The 10,751-nt window shown below is 39.5% G+C and overlaps 1 non-coding gene across 1 annotated transcript; it reads left to right on the top strand.

The window, feature by feature from the left end:
• The first annotated feature begins 8,654 nt into the window (after positions 1-8,654).
• LOC125350927 lies at positions 8,655-8,813 on the top strand. Its single transcript, XR_007210836.1, has one exon. It is a non-coding gene; the product is annotated as a U1 spliceosomal RNA (small nuclear RNA).
• The last annotated feature ends 1,938 nt before the right edge of the window (positions 8,814-10,751 follow it).

Genomic DNA, 10,751 nt, shown 5'->3' with positions numbered 1-10,751 from the left:
TAGAGTGTGAGAAGGTGAACCAAAAATTAATAGAGAATTTCATGGCTTCCACAAATAGAAAGATAAATGAACTTCAAGAGTCCAATGAAAAGAAAGCTACCCAGCTAAAAGATTTGAGAGATAGCACTCAGAACCACATTAGTGAAGTAAAGAAGTTCATGCAGGACCTAAGACAAAATTATAGCAAAGACATGGAAATCATCAAGAAAGACCAGTCAGGGCTGGGGATATAGCCTAGTGGCAAGAGTGCCTGCCTCAGATACACGAGGCCCTAGGTTCGATTCCCCAGCACCACATATACAGAAAACGGCCAGAAGCGGCGCTGTGGCTCAAGTGGCAGAGTGCTAGCCTTGAGCGGGAAGAAGCCAGGGACAGTGCTCAGGCCCTGAGGTCCAAGGCCCAGGACTGGCCAAAAAAAAAAAAAAGAAAGAAAAAAAAAAAAAGAAAGACCAGTCAGAAGGAAAAGAGATTCAAAATCAAGTAGCTAGCCTACAGTCCAGACTAGATGAAGCCGAGGATCGAATCTCAGGAACTGAAGATTCCCTACAATCTATGGAGACAGATTTAAAAAAAATTACAAAACCAATCTAATTGGCAAAACAGATCACTCCAGGAAGTCCAACATACAATCAGGACGTCCAATTTAAGGTTAATAGGTATCAAGGAAAACCTAGAGAAAGAAGATAATGGAATAGGCAACCTATTTAACAGAATATTAGGTGAGAACTTCCCAAATATCCAGAAGGATAGGCCTATCCAGATACAAGAAGCATTTAGAATCCCAAACTGACCAGACCAGAATAGGACATCCCATCAACATATTGTGATCAAAACAGTATCAATAGAGTCCAAGGAAAGAATCCTTAAGTGTTGGAGGGGTTGTGGCCAAAAGGGAACACTACTTCATTGTTGGTGGGAATGTAAACTGGTTCAGCCACTCTGGAAAGCGGTATGGAGATTCCTCAGAAGGCTAAACATAGAGCTCCCCTATGACCCAGCAGCCCCACTTTTGGGCATCTACCCAAAAGACCACAAACAAAACACACTAAAGGGTCTGGGAATATGGCCTAGTGCCAAGAGTGCTTGCCTCGTATAGATGAAGCCCTGGGTTCAATTCCTCAGCATTACATGCATTGAAAATGGCCAGAAGTGGCACTGTGCCTCATGTGGTAGAGTGTTAGCCTTGAGCACAAAAAAGCCAGGGACAGAGCCCAGGCCCTGAGTCCAAGGCCCAGGACTGGCAAAAAAAAAAAAAAGAAAAAAAGCAAGAACACACTAAAACCACCATCACAACAATGTTCATTGCAGCACAATTTGTCATAGTTAAAATATAGAACCAACCCAGATGCCCCTCAGTAGACAAATGGATCAGGAAAATGTGGTACATATACACAATGGAATTTTATGCCTCTATCAGAAAGAATGACATTGCCCCATTCATAAGGAAATGGAAGGACTTGGAAAAAATTATACTAAGTGAAGTGAGTCAGACCTAAAGAAATATGGACTCTATGGTCTCCCTCATAGGGAATAATTAGCACAGGTTTAGGCTAGTCACAACAGAGCTTAATAGCTATGCCCTTATGAATGCAAAAGATGATGCTAAGTGAAATGAACTCCATGTTATGGAAACGAGTGTTATATCACTGTTGTAATTACTTTCAACATGCCCTGTGAAACTGTAGCTTCTATTGTTGATGATCCTCTTGTATCTCCTTCCTGTGGTTGTACCCGCACTATCACTGTATCTCATCTGAGTACACTGGATACCATATATACTGGTATTAGAACTAGGGAAGTGAAAGGGAATATTAAAATTGAGAGATAAAGGATAAAAAGACAAACAACTCCAAAAGCAATATTTGCAAAACCATTTAGTGTAAACCAACTGAACAACTCACGAGGGGAGAGGGAAAGGGGGAGAAGGGAGGGGAGAATGAGGGAGGAGGTAACAAACAGTACAAGAAATGTATCCAATGCCTAACGTATGAAACTGTAACCTCCCTCTACATCAGTTTGACAATAAATAAGTAAAAAAAAAATGGAATGCACCAACAAACACTAGTAACATAAATTAAAATAGCTTCCAGACCCCCCCCCAAAAAAAGAAGGGGCAATTGTCAGAGAAGAGAGTGTCAAAGACACTTCAGAATAAAGAACAAATGTACTGGCAATGTCCTTGGTTAAATCTAATCATAGAAAACAAATGCTATATGATGATCATAGTTCACAATTTTAACATCAAGGTAACCATACTGTTTGAATTCTAGAATATCATATCTCAAAGAACATTGCAGGAATCTAGCCTTCCATGTGACCAAACAAGACCACAGCAGGCCCCATTCAAACAGGCTCAAAGGTAAAAATTTGCTAAGAACCAGCTTAAATTGTTTAGTGTACATAAGTCTTCCCTATCTTGGCGGCTGTCCTCTTTCTAGGGTGTGTTTATCCCTGGGAATCACATAAAACAGTCTACACTGGCCAATTCATCATGCCTTCTTGTTCCCACCTTGGGAGTACCATTTTTTCCAGACTCCCACTTATTTATATTGCTTTCATGCCAAGTACGTGTATTTCACTAAAACAGTGATATTATTAGTCATGGCTAGAGGCTTGAGAGGTCCTTGAAGAGCATATACTTGGAAATTCCTAAAGATAAAACTGTTATTCTGATAGGTGTCCTATAGACTTCGTGTTCGGCATGGGAATATGGTATATGTGAATATGGTCCATCCTTCTTCCCAGAGATCATTCTATCAATCAACATGAGTTTGTCAATTTTTTTAAAATTTTATCCTCATGGCCTCTGTTGTATCTACTTATTCCAGAGTTTTTGGTAATATTCTCATCAGGTCAAAGAAATGCTGTAACCCAGCCCTAAGAATTTCTTCTGAGACAACTAAAGAAAAAAATGACTTTCTAGGAACATCTCCCAGCAAGCCTACTAGTCTAGCCAGAATAAACTTCATTGCTTCATCCCAGACATTCTCCAAATTTTTATGCCATCTTAATGTTTCTCCCTTGGTCTTATTTGAGTTTTCCAGTTTCCAGTTTTCCAATTCATGGGAGAATAAAGGAACACACACACACACACACACACACACACACACACACGCACACACACACACACACACACACACACACACACACACACACACACCATAGGCTAGATCAGTATGCTTTTAGAAGAATCAATTTAAGTTCAAAATACAAAACCAAGCCTGGTATTTATCAGAACTACCTTATAAGTGGAAAGGAGCCGGAAAAGAAGAAAGCCCAGCACTCCTGCTCACAAGTGAGTATAAAGGAAACCCTCTAAGACTTGCCTTTCAGTCAACAGAGTGGGAGATGACATAAGGGTTGTGTAACAAAAATAAGATCTCATGACATTCAACAGGGGAAGAAAGGATAACTGTGTACTCAAAAGTCAGCAAACTGCACTAGAGATGCACAAAAGTATGTGAGGGGCACTGAGAGCATACACTTGAAAGAAGACTCAGGATTGTCTGAGAAGATTTCTAGTATCTGTGAAGAGTGACACTGTTTGTCTAGTACTAGAGGATATTACAAATCAACAAGGTATTCTCAATTACTTGTCCAGTTTCTTGAGATCCTTGTCTTTTCAACAACATGGAATGAGGTCTTGTGGCTTGCGAAGCCTGCTACCTTCCTCAGTACAGAACAGGCTGAGTCTCATTTCTAAAGGGCAACTTGTCGTCTCGCCTCTCTCCGGAGGAGACAACCCCCCAGGCTCCCTATGTGCGGAGTTGTTTTGTTCATCATACCCACCCTCCCACCAACATGCCCTTCAGCCACAAGGGACTGCCTGTGTTTTCAAATGAAAAGAGTCATTTCAAACTGTCATTACTGAATTAAAGACCCATTAAAACTAAAAATAAAAAAAAGAAAGAAAACACCTTCTACATATTTACCTGTCCATCTTGCTAAAATTATGTCAAGAAATTACATGTCTCTTAAGAAGTCACTTTTTGCCACTAAGTAATGAAACATAATTGCGTGCAATCAATGTTAACTTATGACAATGAAACAATAAAATATTGATGAAATAAAAATCCCTAGACTTCAGTAGTAAGAACAGGCATTTAAATCAAGTCTGTGCTCTGGCATCAAAGCAGTCTTTCCAAAACACTAACCAGTTGCTATTTCTTGCTTTAAAAACACTTTGCTAAGTTTCCCACTATTTGTAAAATAAAATCTGAATGAATTAGTGAGACCAAGTATATTCTTTGTGGTGAGTTCTTATGTATTGTTCATTTTCTGTAATTTAATGCTTTCAAAATACTAAGATACTACACAACTCTTGGGGGTAGAGGGGAAGGGGGAGGCGGGACGTGGGGGAAATGAGGGAGGAGGTAACATTTACTGAGAGAAAATTCTTTTAATCAAGTACCCTGCAAGAAATATCCCCTGTGGGATGACTTCCCACATAAGTAGAAAAGTGAAGGAAGCCATGAATGCAGAGTACACACACCCTACAACCTCATTCATATAAAACTCTAGTGTAGATTGAGTATGGTGGCTTATGGTTGCAATCCCAGCACTGAAATTGAGGCTGAAAGATTCCAAGTTCAAGGCCAGACTAGTTGCAAAGCAAGACCCCATATTACACAACATCAACACAAAATCCTTTAGAAACTGGCACACTGAGGGCCAGTATTGTCCCCCTCCTCTCCCCACTCCCCTCCAGGGAACATCTGTAAGGTCTGGAACATTTTTGAGTTGTTACAACTGGGTCAAGGTTGATACTTTCATCTGCTGAGTAGAGACCATGGATTGTGTAAAGCCCCCTGCAGTGTAAAGCACTGTCATCTACAACAAAGAATCAGCTGGTACAGAATGTCAATAGTGCCAAGAATGTCAAAATACAAACTAATCCATAGTGACAGAAAGTATATCACCAGTTACAGAGGAGTGAGAAATAAAGAAGAAATGAGAGAGAAGGATGACAGAAGACCACCAGGAAACTTGCAGGAGAAATGGATATAGTCATTTTCTCAATTGTAATGATCATTGCATGAACATGCACTTATGTAAAATTAAGCAATTGTACATTTAGCCATGTGCAACTCGCTTATCCATCATGCCTTTATAAAGCTGTTTTAGAAAGAATTAAAAAATAAAAATGAGCCAGGCACTTGGTGGCTCACACCTGTAATCCTAGACACTCAAGAGGCTTAGATCTGAGGATCATCATTCAAAACCAGCCCAGGCAGAAAAGTCTGTGAGACTCTTATCCCCAATTAACCATCAGAAAACCAGAAGTGGTGCTGCGGCTCTAGTGGTAGAGCACTAGCTTTGAGTGAAAAAGTTCAGGGACAGTGCCTAGGCCCTGAGCTCAACACCCACAACCACCACCAACAACAAAAGAGTAACTCTATTGGCTTTCCATTACTGTAAAAAATAAAATACATGACAGAAGCAACTGATAAGGGGAAAAGGTTTATTTCTGACTGATACTTTGTTCATAAGCGGGAGATCCTGTTGGTCTAAGGTGTGTAAGGAAGAACAGTAAGCATGCCATGGTGGATGCATGTGGCAGAAGAAGGCTGTGACCATCAAGGGAAAGATGAAAAAGGAGAGCCTCAACAATCCCTTTCCAGAGAGCATCTTCAGTGATGTAAGTGCTACCAGGAAGCCCAGCATCTTACAGTTTCTGCCGTCTTCCAAAAGTGTCATATAGGTAACCAAGTCTCTAACACATAGGCCTTTGAAGGACATTCCAGTTTCAAATAATATCAACAGTTGCAGAATAAGGGTTCATGTGGTATAGTACAGTCTTACCCATCCTCTGTTACTAAAAGTATCACAGAGAACTCAATCTATCCTTAGTGTGTCCTCATGATCCTTCAAAAACCATCTAGTTTCCTTTCCAAGGGTTATTTTGGCAAGGCATGATCTACTATTACTCCAGATGGTAGATTCAAATTGAAAACAATATGGTAGGACAATAAGAAAGTTTCAGAAGCCACGATGTGGGTGAAAATTAATCCTAAGGCAGAATATATTTATATTTTAAACAAATCAAAGCTGAACAGATGATGAACATTTAATATTGTTTATTAATCACAGGGAAAAGTCTGCTCTTAAAACTATATATCTCATAAATACTTATCAGACTGGAGCCAGCCACCTCCAACAAATTCTCCATTGTGATATGGACTCAGCTGTTTCCTTTAGTTGACCAAAAGCAGTATAGTTAGACAACAGAATGTAGTGCTAATGAAAGTAGAGGACAACTCTTATTAAAAATTCACACATTCCCAGATATGCTTGGGGTAGTTCAGTCTGGGTAGCTAGTCTCCTAGATAATCCAAATAATCTTACCTGATCATATTGACAGTAAGAAAGCCCCTGCCAAACTACACCAGTTGATCTGTGCGATCAATGCAACATAGCAGAAAGAGTAGTATGTTACTTCCAAGTTTAGCAATGAAAGGTAATTTTCCTCTCTCTTTGTCTCTCCTTATTCCTATATCTCTCTTCCTCTCTGTCTGTCTCTTTCTCTGTCTCTCTGTCTCTCTCTTTATCTCTCTCTCTCTTTATCTCTCTCTGATATCCTCTCTTGGGTAAGCAGCTTCCATGTCACTACCAACCATGTAAAGAACTTCATGCATTTAGGAACTAATGCATCTGAACAAGATCTCACAAGAGACTGAGGGCTTCCCAAAGCCATATGAAGGAGGTAATCACTGGAGCAGAGACTCAATCTGGAGTCTCCATAAAGGAATACCCATATAAAGGAATTGGGCAAAGGGAAAGTGTCTTTCTGACCCAAAAACAAGTACCTAAAGCTGTCTGGCAGCATGAAATAAAAACCTTAACAGTAATCGTTTCTCAGGCATCAGTCCCAAGAAAACGCACTAAGGCTGAAGTGTGATTCACAAGTACAGACTTGGTACCAAATAATTTGTTTGAAATCTGTACTTCTAGAACTATAGGCTAGTAAGAAAAGGTTAAGGCATTGTCTCCAGGAGATCCTTATTAAACTACAAATAACACCTTAAAGAAAAGCAAAAGAGCTCTTTACTAATACCTATGCCAGAAGAGAAGTTAGTAAAGTTCATTTTCCTTTTGTATATAAATGACAAGAGAGAAAAAAAAGAAGTAAGCTGTATGACAGTGGCTCATGTGTGTAATCCTAGCTACTCAGGAGGTTGAGATCTGAGGATTATTATGGTTTAAGGTCACCTTGCAAGGAAATCCATGAGACTAATCTCCAATTAACCATTAGGAAAAAAAAGGAGTCCACTAGCCATGAGTGAAAAAGTTAAAAGGGACACAGAGAGAGAAATAAAGGATGAGAACTCAGACCAACATCATTTCCAATGTAATGATATCAGCACTGTTGATTAAAAATCAACCACCATCATCAACAACAAGAACAACAAACAGCAAGACCAGTACAGTGATTCTCAACTCCTGGACACAGGGAATTAATTGCCAAAAATCCTGATGCCCACAGCACACCTTAGTTGATTGCAGCAATGTCTTCAGGGTTAAGAAGTTAGCAGTTGGGCTGGGAATATGGCCTAGTGGCAAGAGTTTGCCTCATATACATGAAGCCCTGGGTTCAATTCCCCAGCACCACATATATAGAAAACGGCCAGAGGTGGTGGTGGGGCTCAAGCCTTGAGCAAAACAGAAGCCAGGGACAGTGCTCAGACCCTGAGTCCAAGGCCCAGGACTGGCAAAAAAAAAAAAAAGTCAGCAGTTGTATTTATTAAAGCCCTCTGGATGAGCCCATCACAAAGGCAAGTTGGAGAACTGCTGAGTTTGGGCTGAGACATCCAAGAGACAAACCCAGAAAGAGGGAGGAGGGATAAAGAAACAAACCACTGCGTTCAGCATATGTGTCCGGTCCCTTTCATTAGACTATCCTAATGGCCTAATGTTCGAGCTTGACAACATAAACTCATAAAGCTCTCTCAGCATTGTACTCCTACTTCATTCTTCACGGCACCAAGCATGCTGCTGACGTGCTACAAATGCAAAAACGCTAACAATGGCTTACTGTCAGTTGTCTCATTATAGCTGTGATGACTCTAAAGCTGGATTTCAGGGCAGAAGTTCCACTCAACAACATCCAGTTATTTGTATGCCATTATAACTGGTCAAGTCCAAATATACCAAAAACAATAGGGAAGTGATGGTACAAGTAAAGTGTGAACAGATACAGTCCCTCAACTGTCAAGGCTACATAAACTCCATTTGCTTTCAAGAATCCTGGAGCTCTGTCTCTCCTCCTCAGCCTTGTACACATCCTATTCTCTCCAGTGCCAATATGTGCTTTGACCCAAACCACCAGCCTTGTAGATTATCTCCAGGGACATTGTTGTCTGTCTTCTTTTCCTGCTACAATACTAAGATGACCGGTTGTGAATGTTTAGGGCCCTTGTTATTAAGAAACTGATGTACGGGGCTGGGGATATGGCCTAGTGGCAAGAGAGCCTGCCTCGTATACATGAGGCCCTGGGTTCGATTCCCCAGCACCACATATATAGAAAACGGCCAGAAGTGGTGCTGTGGCTCAAGTGGCAGAGGGCTAGCCTTGAGCAAAAGGAAGCCAGGGACAGTGCTCAGGCCCTGAGTCCAAGGCCCAGGACTGGCCAAAAAAAAAAAAAAGAAAGTGATGTATACTTACCTGGAAGGGGAGATACCATGATTACAACGGTGGTTTTCCCAGGGCTTATCCATTGCACTCGGGATGTGCTGACCCCTGGGATTTCCCCAAATGTGGGAAAATCGACTGCATAATTTGTGGTAGTGGGGGACTGCCTTTGAGCTCTCCCCTGGTGATGTTGTTGAATAAGAGACTTTTACGAAAAAAAAAAAAGAAACTGATGTAAAGTAAACAAGGTTGGGAGAACTCTCCAGGTGATGATAAGGAGAAAACAATTAAAATTCTAAACCTCAAGGAAATTACATTTTCAGTGTCATACAAAATGACCTTTGATCGTGAAGAGTTAAGAATTATTCCACATCAGAACTCTCATGTGTCTATCAAGGATCTTAATATTATAAAACCCAAGCTTCTTTTGTTTTAATAATGGCTTTGGGCATCCATTGGGAGTTTCTTCAATACACAAAGATGTTAATTGGAGAGCAAGTAAAGCATTTGAAGGACTACATGACCTTAATTATTCCTTGGGAAAGTCAGGCTTTTTAAAAAATTAACATATGAGAGGGTATTTGTGACTCATCTTCTCAGGGAGTCACTTCTTGTAGCTATAATTCTATCAGCATGAGGCTATCAAGCATTTTAGAAATTTGATCAAGAATCCTGCCCACCAGACATAGTATCCCAGGAAAACTTAATAAGAAAATAAATGCAAAAGAAATGTAATTCTCTTGTTAATGCAAACAAATAATTTAATGAATTACACAATAGATTAAAGAAATAAGGAAAAGCAAACAAGAATCTGCTTTTATGTATATGGAAGCGCTTTTCATTTTGTGCACACACACACAAAGCCTCAAAGCTTTAAGGTTTGCTAATCTGGAGATCAAAGAAAGACAAAGATCTAATTTCTTTTCTTAATAAAAAGGGCTTTTACTACAGCGATACCACATATTACACAGAGCTAGTTGAGACGAAACAGAGGTGTATTACAAAGTAGTGTTAATGTCTTGGGGTAATTTTGTGTGCCTGAAGTTTCTTATTACAATCATTTGAATTGGGAAGATACAATTATTCTGCAGCAATAAAGAACTATTCTGCTGAAGGATTACTTGTTCATTGCCTAGTTTGGGGGATGTTTTTATTGCTAGTTTTCACAAATTGTATGATGAAACTTATGGCATGTAAAAACAGGATATATGCAAATCTGTCCAATGCAGTACTTATAACTGCTAATCACTGCAAGTAAACTAACATCCATTCACAGGAAATATTTTAAATAATGTATGACTTTTCTACCTAATAAAATAGTAGGCTATTTTTAAAACAAAGGGATATATTCTGGAATTTTCCTTCACATAATATAAATATCGGAAATTAGAAGACCAAAGTTTACTATATACAATAAGCAATTATTTGTAGAACAAAATGAGGATTCAACACATGTCTATGTCTCTCTATCTGTCTAACCCTTGTATATGCATGGGTCAACTAACAAATAACAACACTAATTATGAAAAAGAGAACTGAAATGATTGACAACTTTTTGCATCATGTTGCAGGTCACCTACATTTTTAAAATTTTTTTTCTCATTTATTATCAAAGTGATGTACGGAGAGGTTACAGTTTCATACGTTAGGCCTTGAGTACATTTCTTGTACTGTTTGTTACCTCCTTCCTCATTCCCCCCTCCTTTTCTTTCTCCCCACATGAGTTGTTCAGTTGGTTTACACTAAATGGTTTTGCAAGTATTGCTTTTGGAGTCATTTGTCTTTTTATCCTTTGTCTCTCGATTTGGATATTCCCTTTCACTTCCCTAGTTCTAATACCAGTATATACAATATCCAGTGTACTCAGATGAGATACAGTGATAATGCGGGTACAACCACAGGAAGGAGATACAAGAGGATCATCAACAATAGAAGCTACAGTTTCACATGGCATGTTGAAAGTGATTACAAGAGTAATATAACATTTTTAAAATTATACTTCAACATAGATAATTGGGTAATGGGTAACCTTATTCTTGTGCCCCAAAAGAGGCACAAGATAAATAACTATTGATAATAACCACTGTTTGAAATGTCAGCTAGTTGGGTTCTGTGGTGCACA

Source organism: Perognathus longimembris, chromosome 4, assembly GCF_023159225.1.
Source record: "Perognathus longimembris pacificus isolate PPM17 chromosome 4, ASM2315922v1, whole genome shotgun sequence".
Classification (NCBI taxonomy): Eukaryota; Metazoa; Chordata; class Mammalia; order Rodentia; family Heteromyidae; genus Perognathus; species Perognathus longimembris.
This window is presented reverse-complemented; position numbering and strand designations above follow the sequence as displayed.